Source organism: Rhinatrema bivittatum, chromosome 2, assembly GCF_901001135.1.
Source record: "Rhinatrema bivittatum chromosome 2, aRhiBiv1.1, whole genome shotgun sequence".
Classification (NCBI taxonomy): domain Eukaryota; kingdom Metazoa; phylum Chordata; class Amphibia; order Gymnophiona; family Rhinatrematidae; genus Rhinatrema; species Rhinatrema bivittatum.
The window spans coordinates 114,388,660-114,407,845 of NC_042616.1; positions in this window are offsets into that span (position 1 = coordinate 114,388,660).

Genomic DNA, 19,186 nt, shown 5'->3' on the forward strand with positions numbered 1-19,186 from the left:
AAAGCCGTACCAGGATATAGCCAGGAGAAGGGTCCAACGCCATACTAGGATCAAGCCAGGAGAAGGGTCCAATGCCGTACCAGGGTCAAGCCAGGAGAAGACACGTCTACCAGTCCAGAAGTCAGAAGCCAAGAATCAATCCACGGAGCAGGGAAGCAGAGCGGGACGAAGAACCAGGAACAGAGAACACAGGAGCAAACTCAGGTAGGAACCTCAATACCAAGGCAAGGTCTGAGAACCAGAGCTTGCCTTAAATACAGGATGTTGGAGGCGGAGTTCCTGCGAGGACCATGACAGGCAAGTGACAGAAGGGCAGCCTGCCCCGCAGGAGCCCCGACCGACTCCCAAGCCTCAGGTACCTATTTTCCCTGCACCCACCGGCCCGGTCTAAGCTACGGTCCGCCATGACTAGTGACCATGACACCCGGCCCTGGTCGCGGCTTGCCGCAGCCGGCGGTGCTAACAAGAGCTTCCATACATATCAAGAAAATCTTCAGAGGGGTATCTGTTTTAGTCTGGTGTAGCAAAAATGACCGAGTCAGATAGCACCTTATTGACTAACCAATTTATTGAGACATGAGCTTTCGAGGAACAAAGTCTACGTCATCATTCATGCATATCATGCTAGCTTTTGAGCACATTAAATGATAAGAATGTGCTATCATTTGTTTTGTTCCATTTCATTTTTTGCTCACAAATATTTTTTAATGCACTAAATGATTGATTATGTACATATGCAGATGAATGTGCACCACAATATTTTAGTCTGCAGTAAACTGCTTTTCATGTGTTCTAGAAAAATGTAATATGAGCAAAAATGAAATGATATAAAATTAAATTAAAAAAGCAAAACAAAAAAAAAAAATCTCCTGAAATTAAAGAAACAAAAATGTTTGCGTGTATAGATCCATTGGTATCTATGGAAGGGGTGTCTATGGCAGGGGTGGCCACTGCAGTCATGGAGAGCCACAAACAGGCCAGGTTTTCAGGACATCCACAATGACTCTGCATAAGATAGCTTTGCATGCACTGACTCCATTGTAGACAAATCTATCTCAAGCATTTTCATTGTGGATATCCTGAAACCCTGACCTGTTTGTGGCTCTCTATGACTGGAAAGGCCACCCCAGGTCTATGGGAAAAAAGCTTTGTACATAGGTCCCTAAGTTAAGAACTAGCAACAAGAGGCTTTTTTTTATCCTGTTAGTGGAATCCCCCAGTTTCCTAACAGCTGAAGAATGTGAATTACTTGTAATGTGGTTTGGCTGCTAGTCATGGAGTAATTTACTCATCTCAATTGTAAAACAATATATATTTTTTTAAATCTACTGGTCCAACAAAACAGATGTGAAAGGAAAAAGAGGCTTAGCTTAGCCAAAACATATGACAAATGATTCTGACTAAAATGTGTTTTATTTTCTCCTGTAACATTATACTTCTTGAAAAAAATATAATATTGCAATCTGTATGTTCCACTAGCTGATGCAGATAAAATACATGACTAGGCTCTATGTTTCAATGAATTTTGATATGATTACCTGATACAAACCAGTTTTACAGCAATATTCCACCCTAATAACAAACCATAAATAATGTGTATTTTTGTATTTACTGGTACCAAGGATTGGTATACCTTTAAATTATCAGTGAGCTCACTATCCCTCTAAGGTAAATCACTACACAAACTACTGTTCCCAGTAGTATATATAATCATTAACAAATACAATTGTCTCTTGGCCTTCTACAGGTATGTGCTGTGATGCTTAATGTTCCGTTTTGCACAGGGCTTAGAAGTCACATGATATGCCCTTGGACATCTGAAGGTGACAGACAAAAGAGACACACAATGCAGATTCAACCAGGATGATCAATGAGATGCCCCCTCCACCCCCTAGGGAACAGTGAAGGGAATGGGGATTAAAAGGTTAAAGTAGAAACAACACAAAGCATAGCTTTAATTGTGATTCACAGATTAACATATGATACTGACAAATTATTTATTATCTTTAAGGTAGTGGATGTCACTGTAGTTAATTTACAGCTCAGAAATCAGCCCAGAGCCAATAACCCAATGTTTCTTTTCCTATGTGTCTGAGGAGAAAGTACTTATGCTCCCAAGAACTACTGAATAATGTTCTGATTTTCACTCTAGGAGCTATTATCCCAAGCAAACATCCTCAGAAAGCAGCTCTCCTGTCAGTGAACTGTACAGATCCAGCAGCAGCTCTCAACAAACCTAGCAATCACTGCTGAGACACTTCAATTCCTTGTGCAGCTCATCCCCAGCTGCCTATTTATCTTTCACTGCCTAGTCTAAACAGGGTGCTCACTTTAAAAATCCCCGTAGCAGACGGCAGACCTATTTGAGCTGAGTCAGAGATAGCTCATCTGTTGTTTTATTTCTCTCTCTCTCTCTCTAACTGCTCTTCTCAAAAGCCTAGGCAGACTTGAAATCTTCCTCTTAGATTCATGTGTTCTGAAGCATAGTACAATCACATGATGCTGTGTCAGGCTGAGGTCTGCCATTTTGTGGAGGTCTTCAGATGTCTATGAAGCAGTAAATCATTAGTGTCCCAGCCGCTCCTCTGTGACAGGCACAAAGAGCAAGGTAAGGGGGCACTACACTTACAATCACCTGATGGGATCAGTAAGTAGATGTATTTATGGGATGCGACTGAACCATATTATAACTATGCTTATATAGGATAAAGATGAAAATCCTAGAAATCTGAGGGATTGTCACAGCTATGATAAAATATTAGAGTTAAATGGATAACTGGATAACACTTATTCAATCACAGGTCAGGTATGTTTGTGATCTACAACCTGAAACTTGTATTGGACCTGATCTGGACTGCAATTGCTTGCATTTCTCATTGCCCAATATTTTGAATCTGCAGTTGGATATTTTTCAACCTTATTGTGTCTAGCTTTATGGAAAAAAATAGTCTGGTGGGAAAGTCATGTTACTTGCTGTTCTGAATTGCTCTATTCGCTGCCAGAGGACTAATATGTTATAGCTATTGGGAAACAGTAAAAATATATATGACTGTGTCAGGATTCAAACCAGCATGGGGAAAACACAGCTACATGATAATGACTACAGTTGCAAGATAAAGAATATTAGGAGTTATAACAGAGGTAGAAATGAACAACCTGTCATCTTTTGCCTCCATTAAAAATAAAATATAAATAAAAAATAACTCTACTGTGGCATATATGCAAATAATATATAAAAAATCTCAAAATAAAAACAATGGATCAAATATTCCTTCTGTGGAAGGGTTATTCCTTCACAAATGAAACGCTCTCACTCCACAAATGAAACAATCCCACAATATCTAAATATATCTGAAAAATAAGGAGGAAAAAGACTTCAGATGCCTATTTTAAGATAGATTTGGATTTTCCTACTCAGCATAGGATCAATCATTAGTCAAAAAACCTCCTTGTGTATTCAAAGTTTTAAATACTTTTATCGGTGTAACAAATTACTTACATTAACTGCTTAAATCACTATAAAAAATGTGGAAAAATTGGCAATTCAACTTACCTTGTTTTCTATATTGAAAAACCATAATTCATTTAATTTCATGTTTGAAAAGCAATGGTTTGATTCGACAAGACCAGTGTTTCATCAAAGAATGGCTGCATTAGGAACTTATTTGTAAAAGAAAAATACAATGATTAATAACTGAATTTGGAATAGTGAAAAAACAAGCACAAAAAATCAAGATTTATTGCTCAGATAACTTTCATACATAAATTTCATTTGACTGACATCTATATGAAGCTTCTTAGAAATGATTGACAACAGCGGCATAGATCTTTTTATAAGAATATTCACAAAGTCAGAGCCAATCAGCCTCTAACTATTGGATAGGGATAATCCATAAAAAGTAGTGAAGAGAGCCTGTAAGAGAGCCCTTCTTATGCCAAGAGACAATTTGTTAGTGAACAGGGATTTTCAGCATCTAGATGAAGTGAAGAAGTAATTAATTATGTTTGCATTATGGTCTTATTTCATGGTATATTGTGTTATGGAGTCTCAGTTTAGTGGACCCTTATGCCGACCTGCAGGAGACTAGGAAAGGTGGTCAATGTCTCTAGTATGTGGCAGGCCAGGAGGCAGATGTTCAGGCAGGACGTAAAGGTGCTCTTCACCCTGGAAGCTGGTACTCCCCTAGGAGGAGCCCGTAGGAGCCCAACCGCTGGGACTTAGGCGGCTTCACCCTTGGAAGCTGAAGCCTCCCCGGGAGGTGCCCGTAGGGGCCCGGCCGCTGGGACTTAGGCGGGTTGTTGATCAGGACTGGGAACTAGAACCAGACTAGGACAGTAGATCAGTACTGTAACGGGGCTCAGGTTCTGGAACCAGGCAGGAACTGTAGCAGGACTCGGGTACTGGAACCAGGCAGGAGCTGTAGCAGGACTCAGGTACTGGAACCAGGCAGGAACTGTAGCAGGACTCGTGTACTTGAACCAGGCAGGAACTGTAGCAGGTAAGCAGGAACCAAGCAGGTTCTGTAGCAGGCAGGCAGGGATGGAGCGAATAGCAAGGCAACTCACTCCGGGGCACCCATTGCAAGGCAAAGACTGAATGTCTGTGGCCAGCTTATCAAGGCCGCGGCGTCTGACATCAGGAACTGGGCGGAGTCACCGCTGGCGGGAAACAGCCTAGAAAAGAGTCTAAGTGGCGCGCATGCCTAGAAGCAGGGCGTCCATGGGAGGCTTCCCAGCGGCGTGGCCCCCGCGGGGCCGCCACTGAACAGGGTGCAAACCAGGCTTCCAGAAGCAGGAGTAGGTCCAGGAGCACGGAGGTAAGGGTCTGGTCGCGGCACTCGCGGCCAGAACCGCAACAGTACCTCCCCTCTTACGCCCCCTCTTAGCCGGTCCGGGTTTACTTGGGTGGTCCAGATGGAACTGCCGTAATAAGTCCTTGTCGAAGATGTTACGGGCCAGTTCTCAAGAATTATCCTCGGGTCCGCAACCCTCCCAGGCAAGCAAGTACTCCCAACGGCGTTGATGGAACCGCACATCCAAGACCTCACGTACTTGATACGTAACCTCGTCCGGTACTGAAGGGTCTGATGGTTCAGGAGCCAGTGAGTGGTATCTGGATAAAACAAGAGGCTTCAGCAATGACACATGGAACACGTCATGTATGCGCATGGAGGAGGGTAGGCGTAATCGGTATGAGACTGCTCCCACTCGTTCGGTGACTCAAAAAGGCCCACAGAATCTCGGAGATAGTCTTCGAGACGGAATATGTAGCTGTAGATTTTTGGTACTAAGCCAGACGCGGTTTCCTGGCAGGAAGATGGGTGCTGGTTGACGATGCCTATCCGCCCATTTCTTGGAGAATTGGTCTACGGTCACCCAAATGACCGAATTACCTCCTGAGACTGGGAGGTTCACGACAAAGTCAGTGGAGATGTGTGTCCAAGGCTCCACCGGGATGGGCAACGGTTGCAACAGGCCCCTGGGCCTCCCAATGAGTGGCTTTTGAACAGCGCAGGTAGGGCACGAGCCCACAAAAGCTTGGACGTCCTGTCTCACTGTCAGCCACCAGTAGAATCGTTTCAACAAGTCTAAGGTCCCTTTACAGCCAGCATGGCCCCCAGTGAGGGAGTCATGCGCCCAAGTGAGAACTGCTCTCCGGGAGCGACGTGGATCAACGGTCTTCCCTTGGGAGGACACCAAGGTTGCCACAAGGCTTACTTTCGCAGGATCCAAAATATACTGAGGTGTGTCAGGAGTCTCTTCGACCTCAGAGGAGCGCAAGAGCACGTCGGCTTGAATATTTCTGGAGCTGGGTCGATAGCATAAGGTAAAGTCGAACCGATCAAAAAACAGCGACCACTGGGCTTGCCTTGGGTTCAGGTGTTGGGCTTGCTTCAAGAATGCTAAGTTCTTATGATCGGTGTAAATCGTAACTGGATGGTTGGCTCCTTCCAACCACTGTCTCCATTCCTCCAGGGCAAGGTTCACAGCTAGCAACTCTTTATCACCAACACAGTAGTTGCTCTCTGCCGGGGAGAATTTCATCGAGAAATAATAACAGGGTAACAATTGTCCAGAATCAGAGAACTGGCTCAGCATGGCCCCCACAGCCACATTGGAGGCATCAACTTCCACCACAAAGGGCTGGCTGGGATCTGGATGACAAAGGCAGGGGTTTAACAAGAATGCTTCCTTAAGGGCCTCGAAGGCTTGGCAGGCGGGAACAGGCCAATCCATCGCATTGGCCCCCTTTCGGGTGTGGGCAGTCAATGGGGCCACAATACGGGAGTAGTTAGGAATAAAGTGACGATAGAAATTGGAAAAGCTGAGGAAACGTTGCAACACTTTAAGGCCCTTTGGCTGGGGCCAATTCTTAATTGCCGCCATTTTCTCAGGATCCATTTGGAAGCCTTTGCAGAGACTATGTAGCCCAGAAACGGCAGGGACATCTTCTCAAAGCTAGATTTTTCCAGTTTCGCATACAGACCATGCTCCCTAAGTATTTGGAGCACTTGACGGGCATGCTGACGGTGTGAAGGCAGGTCCTGGGAATAGACTAGCATATCGTCGAGGTAAACAATTACGCAGGTGTTCAGAAGGTCCCGTAACACCTCATTCATAAGGTGCTGGAACACCGCCGGAGCATTACATAAGTCGAAAGGCATCACAAGATACTCGTAATGCCCGTCTCTGGTATTAAAAGCGGTTTTCCACTTGTCTTCGGGACGGTTTCTGACTAAGTTGTAAGCACCTTGTAAGTCCAACTTTGTGAAAATCTTTGCTCCCTGGAGCCTATCGAGGAGCTCCGGGATTAACGGGAGCGGGTAACGGTCTCGCTTGGTAATGGAATTTAGGCCTCGATAGTCTATACATGGTCTTAGCGAGCCATCCTTCTTGCCGACAAAGAAAAAGCCTGCCCCTGCAGACGACTTGGACGGGCGGATGAACCTCTTGGCCAAATTCTCTGAAATATACTCGGACATAGCCCGGGTTTCAGGTAACAATAAGGGATACACCCTTCCTCGAGGGGGCATAGTACCAGGTAACAGGTCTATAGCGCAGTCATACGGACGATGCTGCGGAAGGAACTCCGCCTTGGTCTTGAAAAATACATCCATAAAGTCCTCATACTGTGCAGGAGGACCTAAGACAGAGTGCATCAACGGACGTGCGGAAGTCTTAGGCACTTTCATACAATTAGCTAGACAGAAAGGGCTCCACTTGACTATCTGTAAAGTATCCCACTGAATAATGGGCGAGTGCTTCTGTAACCATGGCAACCCTAGCACCACAGGGTGGACAGCCTTATCCAACACTAGGAAGGCTATCTCTTCCAAATGGATCACCTCGGTGCGGATGGTAATGGGTGCCGTGGACATCAGGACAGGTCCTGGAAGGAGCGTCCCCTGGATAGAGGTAATTGCAATTCACAATGTTTTCCCAGTGTGCGATGATTCTTTGGGTGTGTCATCGCAGTGCACAATATTTGCCAGTTTGTCATCACAGGCCACAATAGTTCCAGACAGCTTGTTTCAGAGGAGAGAGAGAGAGAGAGAGAGAGAGAGAGAGAGAGAGAGAGAGAGAGAGAGAGAGAGAGAGAGAGAGAGAGAGAGAGAGAGAGAGAGAGAGAGAGAGAGAGAGAGAGCCTTACTATAGTGCCTATGCCCTAGACAGGTATTTTAACCCCTATGGGAGGGCCACCTACTAACTCGGGGTGGGGATTAGGTATGAGCGTCGGGGGTTGGGGGCCACTTTCACATTCCACATGAGACCTACGGACAGAACAGTGGTCTCTAGTGCAGATTTGCTGGCCGTCGGAGTGAGGACGCTCACTCCAAGAAGTGGTTTGGGCAACGTTCTCTCCACCTAGCTTGATGGACACTCTACCTGGGCAACAACAAGCTAGGTGGAGAGGGCGCCGAACAGGGCGCAAACCAGGCCTCCAGAAGCAGGAGTAGGTCCAGGAGCACGGAGGTAAGGGTCTGGTCGTGGCACTCGTGGCCAGAACCACAAAAATATTGCATCAACATTGTCCACTTGCATTTAGCATATACATGCAGTTACAATTTTAAAAATATCTTTGCCCTTCATTTGATTATATCACATGAAGGGCTGCATTAATACTTGACCAGAAATTATGTATAACGTTTCTCACATTGTTATTCTGTTATTTACATTTTATGTTGCTTACTTATGCCAGTATTTGGCTTCTCATCTTTCTATATTCTGTTTTCCCATATCCAGTACCTGTTTGATGTATTTTCTACCTGCATTTCTAATGTAAACCGGTATGATGTGTCCACTAATACCGGTATAAAAAGCGTTAAATAAATAAATAAGTTACTGGCAATTATAAATGTGAACACTATAAAGTCTGTTTGATTTCTCTACAAACTAAGGGGGTCATTTTCTATAGCTTTTGCATGCGTTAAGAGTGTTCTTATGATTAAGGTACACAAAGTCGGGTCAGGAGGCCCCCCAAGCTGGCCAAAAGTGCCTTTTGGGCCCAACGAGGGGTCCGGGAGCGGAACCGTGATGGACCACGTGACGTCGGCGTCACGTCGGAGTGACGCGGACATCATGTGATTCCCCACGCGTCCGCTCCCGGACCCTCACGGAACTTTTGGCTAGCTTGGGGAGTTTTGGTAAGTCTTGGGGGGGGGGGATTAAGGAGGGTGAGGGGTTTAAATTTTTATTTAGGTCAACAATCGCGATTTCCAACGTATTCAACATAGCTATGTTGAATAAGTTGGAAATCCGATCGTTTACACCTCATCACTTTTTTAAGTTAAAAAAAAAAATAAGTTGCGTTTTCCATTTAAGTTCAAAACGAATGCACACCCCTAATACATTTCATAACTGCAACTGAACAAAGATTAATGGGACAAATACAATCATTCAAGAGCTAATCACTCTACTTATCTCATTGGAAGTAACAGGCTGAAAATCGGACCATTTACCATTATCAGAAAGAAAACAAGAGCTGTCAGAGCAAGAGGGGTTTGGGAGCCCTAAACAGATTTTATTCACCTTAGAAATAAAAAATGAAGCAAAATCATCACAAGAAAAAGGAGAACAAATAGATTTGCTTCCATTGATATTTCCAAGTAGATAATTTATTGTCCAAAAATGATCCTTAATATAGTTTTCAAAGTGAGCAAAGCAGATGGATAAGTAACACTTCTGTTATTTTCATGGATACATGGGACCCCTGGGGTTGATATGAGCATTGTCTCTGCCCATTGAGCCTCAACGTCAACAGGCGTGGTCTCAGCAGCATAGTACAAGGCTATAGTTAGAGACTTTATTATGAGCAAAGAAAGCAGAACCCACGAAGTGGGGTTGTTAGTAAACACAGTTCTGAGCAAGGAGGTATATCACAGAGATACCACAGCTGATGATCCGGTAGTGGCCCACAAAGTGGAGTACGCCAATGAGTTCCCTCCATAGGTATAGATGATCTCAGGGGTGCAGATCCAGTAGTAGTCCGCAGAGCGGGGTACGCCGAGGAGTCTGTACAGAAGATGAGAAGACTGAGATAGAGAACCCGGAACTGGAACTGGTAGCTGTAGCTTGAATACCCAGTAGCTCAGGATATGAGGGAAAAGGCTTCACTGAAGAAGGAGTGGTAGTGGCCCAGGGTACAGGGTAAACCACAGGAAGGCTTCAGTAAGCTTGACTCATAGAAGTCTGTAAGAGGTACTCATGGGTGGAGGACCAAAGAAAGACCCAAAGTAGAACAGGAGAGTTCCCAGGGTAGAAAGGCCCTCCAAGGAGTGGATAGCCAAGAACGAGGAAGGTCCCCCGAGGAGCGGGTACCCAGAGCATTCAAATATCCAGAGGGAAATCCAGAACAGGAATTCCAGTGTAGAGCAGATTCAGCAATGAGGAAACTCCTTGCTAACTCATAGTTGCAGAGGGCTGGTCGGCTTAAGTACAGCATCGTGTTGACATCATCCGGAGGGGACAGCCCTCCGGATGATGTCAACACGATGCTCATGGTGTACAAAGGACACCATGGTCAACCATGGTCAACCATGGTCAACCATGGTCAACCATGGTCAACAACCATGGTCAACAACCATGGTCAACAAAGGACACCATGGTCAACACGACATCATGGTGTACAAAGGACAGCCCTGTCCTTTGTACACCATGATGTGTACAAAGGACACCCTCGTGCGTGCGTGCATGCCTTAGGTGATTCCAGGTTCAAGATGGCGGTTGGTTGCACCCACGCCGTCCCGGGGATGCCGGGAAGGTCGGCATAGACTGGCGGAGGTTGCCACTCTTACCAGAATTGACGGAGAAGGGAAAAAAGAGGTGAGCATGAGAGGCCGTAGCCATCTGCGACCAACAGGCATAACAACTTCTTGCAATCTCTCTGTTTTTCTACCAGGAAGAGGGTGCTATCTCTTTTTTTTCCCTGAGAGTTGATACAGAGTAATCTCCAGAGAGATGCAGAGTCTACTGGGCCATGGGTAATGGGAGGGGTGGTGGGGACTGGGTGGAGGCAAGGGAGGATTTTTTACATTGTCTCTAGGGAGCTGAAGATAGACACTTTTTCTTCATATCACATTACATATTGGGAGCATTTCTTTCATGAAACTCCACATGGAACTTTAGTCTTTTCTCATAATCACTGGTTAAATTGTTTATTGCATTAGAGTATGATCGAGTTCATGAGATTCATTTCTTACTTCCACAATGAGCAATAGGGCCAAAATTAAATTCTTGACTATGGGAGTCATTTATCAAAATGCGCTAAGGCTTTTTCGCATGCGTTAAGGGCTTATCGCATACGAAAATCCCCGTTAAGGCATGCGATAAGCCCTTAACGCATGCGAAAATGCCTTTAACACATGCGATAGCACCATATCGTATGGTGCGATGCAAATCTGAAAAAGAGGAGGAGTTAGGGGTGGGCTGGGTTTATCAGTTTGTGAAGTCCTATTGCACAGACTTAATGCTATTTTAGCTACACCTTCCTCTCTCCTACGGTCCTAGGGAGCTCAGATGAACAGAGAGAGAGAGAGAGAGAGAGAGAACCTAGCCATAATGCCCTGAACCTAGATAGGTATTTATATCTCTATGGGAGGCCCAGCTAGTACTGCAAGGCGAGGTTTAGGTATTAGGGTAGGGTGTTAAGGGCCACTTTGACATTCAATGTGAGACATACGTACAGAACAGTGCTCTCTTGTGAAGATTTGATGACCTTTGGAGAGAGGAAACTCACCCAAAGAATGAGATTGGTGCAATGTTCTCTCCACCTAGCTTGATGGACTCTCTACCTGGGTAACATTAAAAATGGTCCCCCAGTGGTTGTATGCAAGAAATACAAAAGGTCTGGCACATATCATAAAGTGTGAAAACATTATCACAATTTGTGCTAACTTAGCTCTTCACTATGGGGCGGATTTTAAAAGGCCTGCACGCGTAAATACTTTCGGATTTACACGCGCAGGGCCCTCGCGCGCCAGCGGCCTATTTTGCATAGGCCGCCGGCGCGCGTAAAGCCCCGGGACGTGCATAAGTCCCGGGGCTTTGGAAAAGGGGCGGGGAGGGGGCGTGCCGGGGGCGTTCCCGAAACGACGCGGCGTTTCAGGGGCATGCCGCTGCGTTTTGGGGGTGGGCCAGGGGGCGTGGCACCGGCCTGGGGGCGTGGTCGAGGCCTCCGGACCAGCCCCCAAGGACCGGAACACGGAGCGGGGCTTCCGGCCGGTGCGCGCAAAGTTAGGGGGGGGGGTTTAGATAGGGCCGGGGGGTGGGTTAGGTAGGGGAAGGGAGGGGAAGGTGGGGGGAGGGCGAAGGAAAGTTCCCTCCGAGGCCGCTCCGAAATCGGAGCGGCCTCGGAGGGAACAGGCAGCGCGCGCCTGGATTTATAAGATACGCGCGGCTACGTACGTATCTTATAAATCCAGTGTACTTTTGTTCGCGCCTGGTGCGCGAACAAAAGTACGCGATCGCGTATTTTTTTAAGATCTACCCCATAGGTATTAGCACAAATTGCAATAAACTGCCTATTTGCATAAAACACACCCCTTTTGCTATCACATGTAATACTTATCGCATTTTGATAAATCCAGGCCTATGATTGTGAAGGGGGTCAACACTCCCTCTAAAAGAGGGAGTGTTGAGAATTGGTATTATGGAATCCTTTTTGCAAGAGACACATTTTTGTAATTCTAAGGAATTTAATTTGGTTTCCAAACATGTTGATGAAGCTCTTTTCATATCCACTGATAAGAAAAAGGTGGGGGTGAGTGTACTTTTGACTAAAAGTTTTCACCTTTCTATCTATAAAGTACTGAGGGACCCAAATGACAGATATATCATCATAAAGGGTAATATGTCCAATCAAATGATAATGCTTACTTCTTTTTATGTTCCTAATGAAAACCAGTTGAAGTTAATTTCTAGTTTATTGATGGCTCTATTATCTTTTGCAAATGGTATGGTAGTGGTGGCTGTGGACTTCACTTTAACTGTAGATGCAGATCTGGATAAGTTTGATGGATCTTCCCTGTGGTCCCAATATCTCTGTCAGATTTTCCACCAGAAGATGGCATCAAAGGATCTAATTGGCATTTGGAGGTTTGTCCACCCTAGAAATGAAGAATCTACTTTTTTTCTTCGCTCCATAATGTATACATGAGAATATATTATATTTGGGGATCTAGAGACCTCCTTATAGATGTGATCACAACATAGATTGGGGAGATTTCTTGGTTTGACCATACACGTGTGTGTATTACAATTGACCTACAGTCACTCTCTCATGGTAATATAGGAATTAGTCCTTTGACGACTCACTATTGAAAGATAAAGATAATAATGCTACCCACATTGCTTTACATGTTTGAAGGAACACATTAGATTGCAAACCTGACATGGTATGAGTGCTGACTTCTTTTTTCTGTGATCTTACAGTTTTTGCACTACAAAAACAATTTTTCTTGTTTGATGGACATTATTATCAGTAAGAGAAGAAAACAACCATGGAAGCCACAATGGCTCCAGACATTGCCAGTCTATATATGGGTGACTTTGAACATAGGTTTTTGGAGACATGTCCTTTTAAATTGCATATCCAATTATAGCAACATTATGTAGATGATATCCTTATCTTGTGACAGGAGACAAAACTTTACTTTCTGAATTTTTTGATTGGTTAAACGGATGTGATCAAAACATTTGTTTTACATATACTTTCAGTTTTTGATCAGTCATTTATTTAGATATTATAATTACCCTGGATGATGGAAAATTTCTGTTTTCCATCCATCAGAAGAAGTCTGACTGAAATATGTTCCTCCACTATTTCAGCTGCCACTCTAAACCACTATGTGAAAATGTGCCCTTTTGACAGTTCTTAAGGCTTTGAAGATTATATTCCTTCATAGCAGAATTGAAGATCAGAGCCACCAAGATGATATATCAATTTTTAGAATGTGATTACCCTACCTATATTATTCACTTTGCTTATAAGTTAGTGAGAATTATTATTACAACCAAATTGTCCCTCTACCTTAGGATGACCTATCAACTTATTACTTTACTTTTCTTTTACTTATTTGATGCAATGTAGCATACGGCAACATCAGCCAATCTTACAACTACATACACTATTCCATTGTCCTCCTCTTTTTGCTTTAAGAAGGGCACATAATCTTTGTGATAGCATTGTGAGTTTTATGTATTTGCCTGATATGCTACAGGTGATATAGGAGCTGATGATTTGGGACATTTTCCCTTTAATCATTGCTCTGTAAGTAGCCAGACATTTAGTAAGGCTGAATTAATAATATTTTTTTGTGAGGTGCTAATATGCACACCAATTTTACAACTGATTCTAACAGAATTATATTTATCAGGAATGTTATATCTTTTTTATCTTTTTTTATCTTTTTTTATCTTTGTATATATAATAATATAATTTGAACCGCATCAGCAAGCCTGACAACGGCAGTGAACCCACTTGCCGTCCGGACTTCTCGTCATGTGCGGCAGATGTTGTTTGAATCTTATTAAAGTATTTCTGATAAGAGGCAACTCATTAGATATCCTCTGGATCCCGTTTTTAAATGAAAAAAAGCATCAAGAAAGACCGCACTGTCCAAGCTAACACCCGACAACGGCCGGTGTTTCGCGATCACAATCGCTTCATCAGGAGTAAATATTCACAAATTCCTTCGTTGCGGCAGATGCTGTAAAAAGTCAAGAGGACACCATACTGTCAGTTCTGATAAATATAAAAAAATTTTACTTAGCTTAGTGTTGAATGTGGCACCGCCAACCTTTCTGTAGGACCTGATGGTCTCTCAGTATTTTGCAGCCGTACGGGACAGGACACCCTAGGACGCCTTGGTCCTTTTAAAAAGCCCGCGCTTTTGCGTATCTGATGACGTCATCACGAAGTTGACGTCCTCGGATGATCATGATAAAGAGTATTTGTCCAATTAATCCAGAAGCAACTTAACGCTAATCCAAAGAAAAATCAAAGAAACACTTGCAGTTCTAATGCAGAGTTCAGGCCATCCGGTTCCACGGTCTGAAGTCGATGAATCCATCGCTGTTCCGCGCGTAGGAGGCGATTGTTAAAATTCCCGCCTCTCCAATTAGGAGACAGTTGTTCCAGGACACACACTTTTAACTGTTCAAAAAGGTGTTGAAACGCCATACAATGTGCAGTTAATGGGGCAGTTATCCGCCCGGTGGAGATACAGGAACGGTGTTCAATGAGCCTAGTCTTCAGGGCACGTTTCGTTTTGCCTATGTACATCTTATTGCAGGGGCACTGTATTACGTAAATCACCCCAATAGACCGGCAGTCCGTGAAATTTTTAAGGACAAAAGTAAAATTTGCATGAGTAAAATGTATCGCTGATGTTGTAATCATTACTGCACATACTGTGCATTTTCCACATGAAGTATGTGCTCCAATGGTTATTTTTGGTTGAGGCAACATAGTATCCGAATGTACTATTAAATCTTTTATGTTTGAACTCCTGGTAAATGCAAATCTCGGAAATTCATCAAATTCACGATGAGTCTGTAAAATATGCCAATTGGCAAACATAATCTGTTTCATTGTCTGGGTCATGGAAGAATACGGCAAAACACAAGTGAGTGTTTCTGAGGTGTCTCTGTTTCATGGCAGGAAAAGCCAATCTCTATTTGTGAATCGAGCGCGGGTGAAGGCTCGCTTCACACAACGTGAGGGATAACCTCTGTTAATGAATCGTTCTGTAAGTGATGTGGCTTGATGCCGGAATTCATCTGTGGACGTACATAATCTTCGTAGTCTAAAAAATTGACTTACCGGCAGGTTTTCCTTCAGAGCGCGAGGATGTGCGCTACTAAAATGCAAAAAGGTGTTTGAAGCTATTGGTTTCCTATAAATTGAAGTATCAAAACCCAGATGTCTCTTCTGAATTTTTATATCCAAGAAATGTATCTCTGTGAAGCTTGTTTCAGAAGTAAAATGCAGATGATTATTACATCCATTCAGCCAGAGTAAAAAATCTTGAAATAATGATAGAGAACCATCCCAGAAGATCAGTATATCATCAATATACCTTTTCCAAATTTTCATATATTGATGAAAAGGATTGTTGTTATAGATCCAATGTGTTTCAAAATCTGCCATGTACAAATTCGCCAAATCCGGTGCCATAGTGGCACCCATGGCGGTGCCACAAATTTGTTGGTAGAAAACCCCTTCGAACGCAAAAAAATTTTTTGTGAGAGCAATCTCTAATAGTGATGTTAAGAAACCGGTGGGAATTCTGTGTGGTCGAGGTCTATCTTCAAAAACTTTTTTGGCAATTAGAATCATTTCTTCCTGAGGGATATTGGTGTATAGCGCTTCTACGTCTAGGGTGACCAATAGCAACTGTGATGTGTCTTCATGAAGTGATTCTAAATATTGAACGATTTGTTGTGAATCTCTAATATACGATTCTTGTATTGCCACAAATGGTGCCAAAAAGACATCTATAAATCGAGACAATGGTTCAAGTAAAGACCCTTTGCTAGAAACAATTGGCCTTCCAGGAGGCTGTTGAATATTCTTATGTACCTTTGGTAGATGATAAAAAACCGGGATAACCGGGAATTTATTTGTCAGAAAAGATATCTCATGTGAGGTTAAAAAACCTAAATCAGCCCCTCTTTGTATCAACTGTTCAATAGACTGTGAAATGGAGGTTGTAGGATCTTCTTGTAACAATGTGTAAAAATGTGTGTTCTGAAGCTGTCTGAGAGCCTCTGCTTGATATTGATGACGGTGATTTACGTAATACAGTGCCCCTGCAATAAGATGTACATAGGCAAAACGAAACGTGCCCTGAAGACTAGGCTCATTGAACACCGTTCCTGTATCTCCACCGGGCGGATAACTGCCCCATTAACTGCACATTGTATGGCGTTTCAACACCTTTTTGAACAGTTAAAAGTGTGTGTCCTGGAACAACTGTCTCCTAATTGGAGAGGCGGGAATTTTAACAATCGCCTCCTACGCGCGGAACAGCGATGGATTCATCGACTTCAGACCGTAGAACCGGATGGCCTGAACTCTGCATTAGAACTGCAAGTGTTTCTTTGATTTTTCTTTGGATTAGCGTTAAGTTGCTTCTGGATTAATTGGACAAATACTCTTTATCATGATCATCCGAGGACGTCAACTTCGTGATGACGTCATCAGATACGCAAAAGCGCGGGCTTTTTAAAAGGACCAAGGCGTCCTAGGGTGTCCTGTCCCGTACGGCTGCAAAATACTGAGAGACCATCAGGTCCTACAGAAAGGTTGGCGGTGCCACATTCAACACTAAGCTAAGTAAAAATTTTTTATATTTATCAGAACTGACAGTATGGTGTCCTCTTGACTTTTTACAGCATCTGCCGCAACGAAGGAATTTGTGAATATTTACTCCTGATGAAGCGATTGTGATCGCGAAACACCGGCCGTTGTCGGGTGTTAGCTTGGACAGTGCGGTCTTTCTTGATGCTTTTTTTCATTTAAAAACGGGATCCAGAGGATATCTAATGAGTTGCCTCTTATCAGAAATACTTTAATAAGATTCAAACAACATCTGCCGCACATGACGAGAAGTCCGGACGGCAAGTGGGTTCACTGCCGTTGTCAGGCTTGCTGATGCGGTTCAAATTATATTATTATATATACAAAGATAAAAAAAGATAAAAAAAGATAAAAAAGATATAACATTCCTGATAAATATAATTCTGTTAGAATCAGTTGTAAAATTGGTGTGCATATTAGCACCTCACAAAAAAGTGTTCTATACTTTGTTTTTTTGGTTGCTTAAGAGTTTGTCATATAAAACAAGTGCTTCGGTTCTTTGTGTTTTATTTTGAATTAATAATATACCATGGTTGGGGCATTGTAGATTATGGCACTCCACTTCCTGTCTCACTGAAGGAGTGGTTTATTGAATCTGGTGCCATTACAAGAAGTTCTACATCAACAAAACTAAAACACCATATTTGTTTGGTTATATGAAACTTAGGTCCCCCCTTGTACAATATTTAGTGGATTTTAGACATGCCATCCAAGATTTTACTTTTTCCATTCTGTAAAAATCACATTACAGTTGCCATGGTGGAGATTCTGACAGTATTTTACTATGAGCAGAACAATCTTGGATCTCTCATTTAGATACAGTTTTTCAATACTACATGATATAAAGTTAAACACTAGAAGGAAAGACCAGAACTTCACAAAAATTAAATTAAATAAAGAAGAGAGGGTGGTAAAATACATTTATAATGTAAAATCACTGGTATTTTAAATAAGCACAATACAGAATAAAGGATGATTAGGTCCAAGGGGTGAAAGAGAAGTTGGATATAACTGGCATGTTGTCACCCAGTCAAAACTTCATTTACCCCTAAAAAGGAAGCAATCTTTATTCAATCTTTTTCAACTTGCAAATAAAATGACAGAATTAAGTGAAAAAATACAGATGAAAATGTTTAAAGTGAGATGAGTCAATACATTCTCAAAACCCCAGCCCCAATATTGGCCAATGTTTCAGAGATACTCATCTTCAGCTGAAAGGATCACAGCATAGACCAAGGTTCAAATGTGTGCAAATGATTGTCACCCTGCACTTAGCCAGACAAATGGCACTGAAGGAAGGCAGAAGTGAAGCTCATTGGAGATTTTAATCTGCCTGATATGGATTGGAGCATCCCTGCTACAGAATGTACTAGAAATAGAGAAATTGTGGGTGCCCATCAATGAGCTTTGCTCAGGCAAATGGTGATGGAACCCACGAGGGAAGGAACACTACTGGATCTGGTACTCCCAAACAGAGACAGTATCTCAAATTTTTGGGTCAGTGCCCACCTGGGCACCTATGATCATCAGATAACAATCAAGAGAGAGGAAAGTTACCTGAAAGTCAAGATCCTGAATTTCAAAAACACCTACTTTGGTAAAATGGCAATGTACTTTGAAGAGGAGTTAGAAGGCTGGAAGGCGATGGGTGAAATGGAAAAAAGTGGGCCAAATTCAAAGGTGCTATTACAAAGGTGACAAACATTTATGCAAAAAAAAATAAATAAATACAAGTATGAGAAAAAGGAAACTGATTCTGTTCTCCAAGGTGGTGGCTGAAAAATATAAAAGGAAAAAGTACTAAGGAACTCAAAAAGAGGAACACAGGGAAGAATATCTGGTGAAGCTGAAAGAAACGAGGTCAGAAATCAGAATTGTGAAAGCTCATGTGAAGAAAAAGATTGCCAAACAGGTAAAGTGTGGTAACAAAACATTTTTCAAATATATCAGAGAAGGTGAGATGAGAGGAGGCATTGTAAGACTGAAAGGAGACAAGGAGCATGGTGTGAAGAAAGGTGAACAAGCAGCAGAAATATTCAAAAAATATTTCAGTTCAGTTTTCACTAAGGAAGACATTAGAGAAGGACCATTGCTGGCTAGCAAGAGTACAGATGAGAGTGGGGTAGATACAACCCATTTACAGAAGGGAAGTGTTTAGGTGGAACTAGAAAAACTGAAACTGGAGAAGGCCATGGGGCCAGATGAGATACATCCTAAAATACTTAGGGATTTCTGAGAAATGCTGGTGGGTCCACTGAAGGACCTGTTAAATAGATCTTTGCAGATGGAATTTGTGCTGTAAGACTGGAGAAGGGGGTTTGTGGT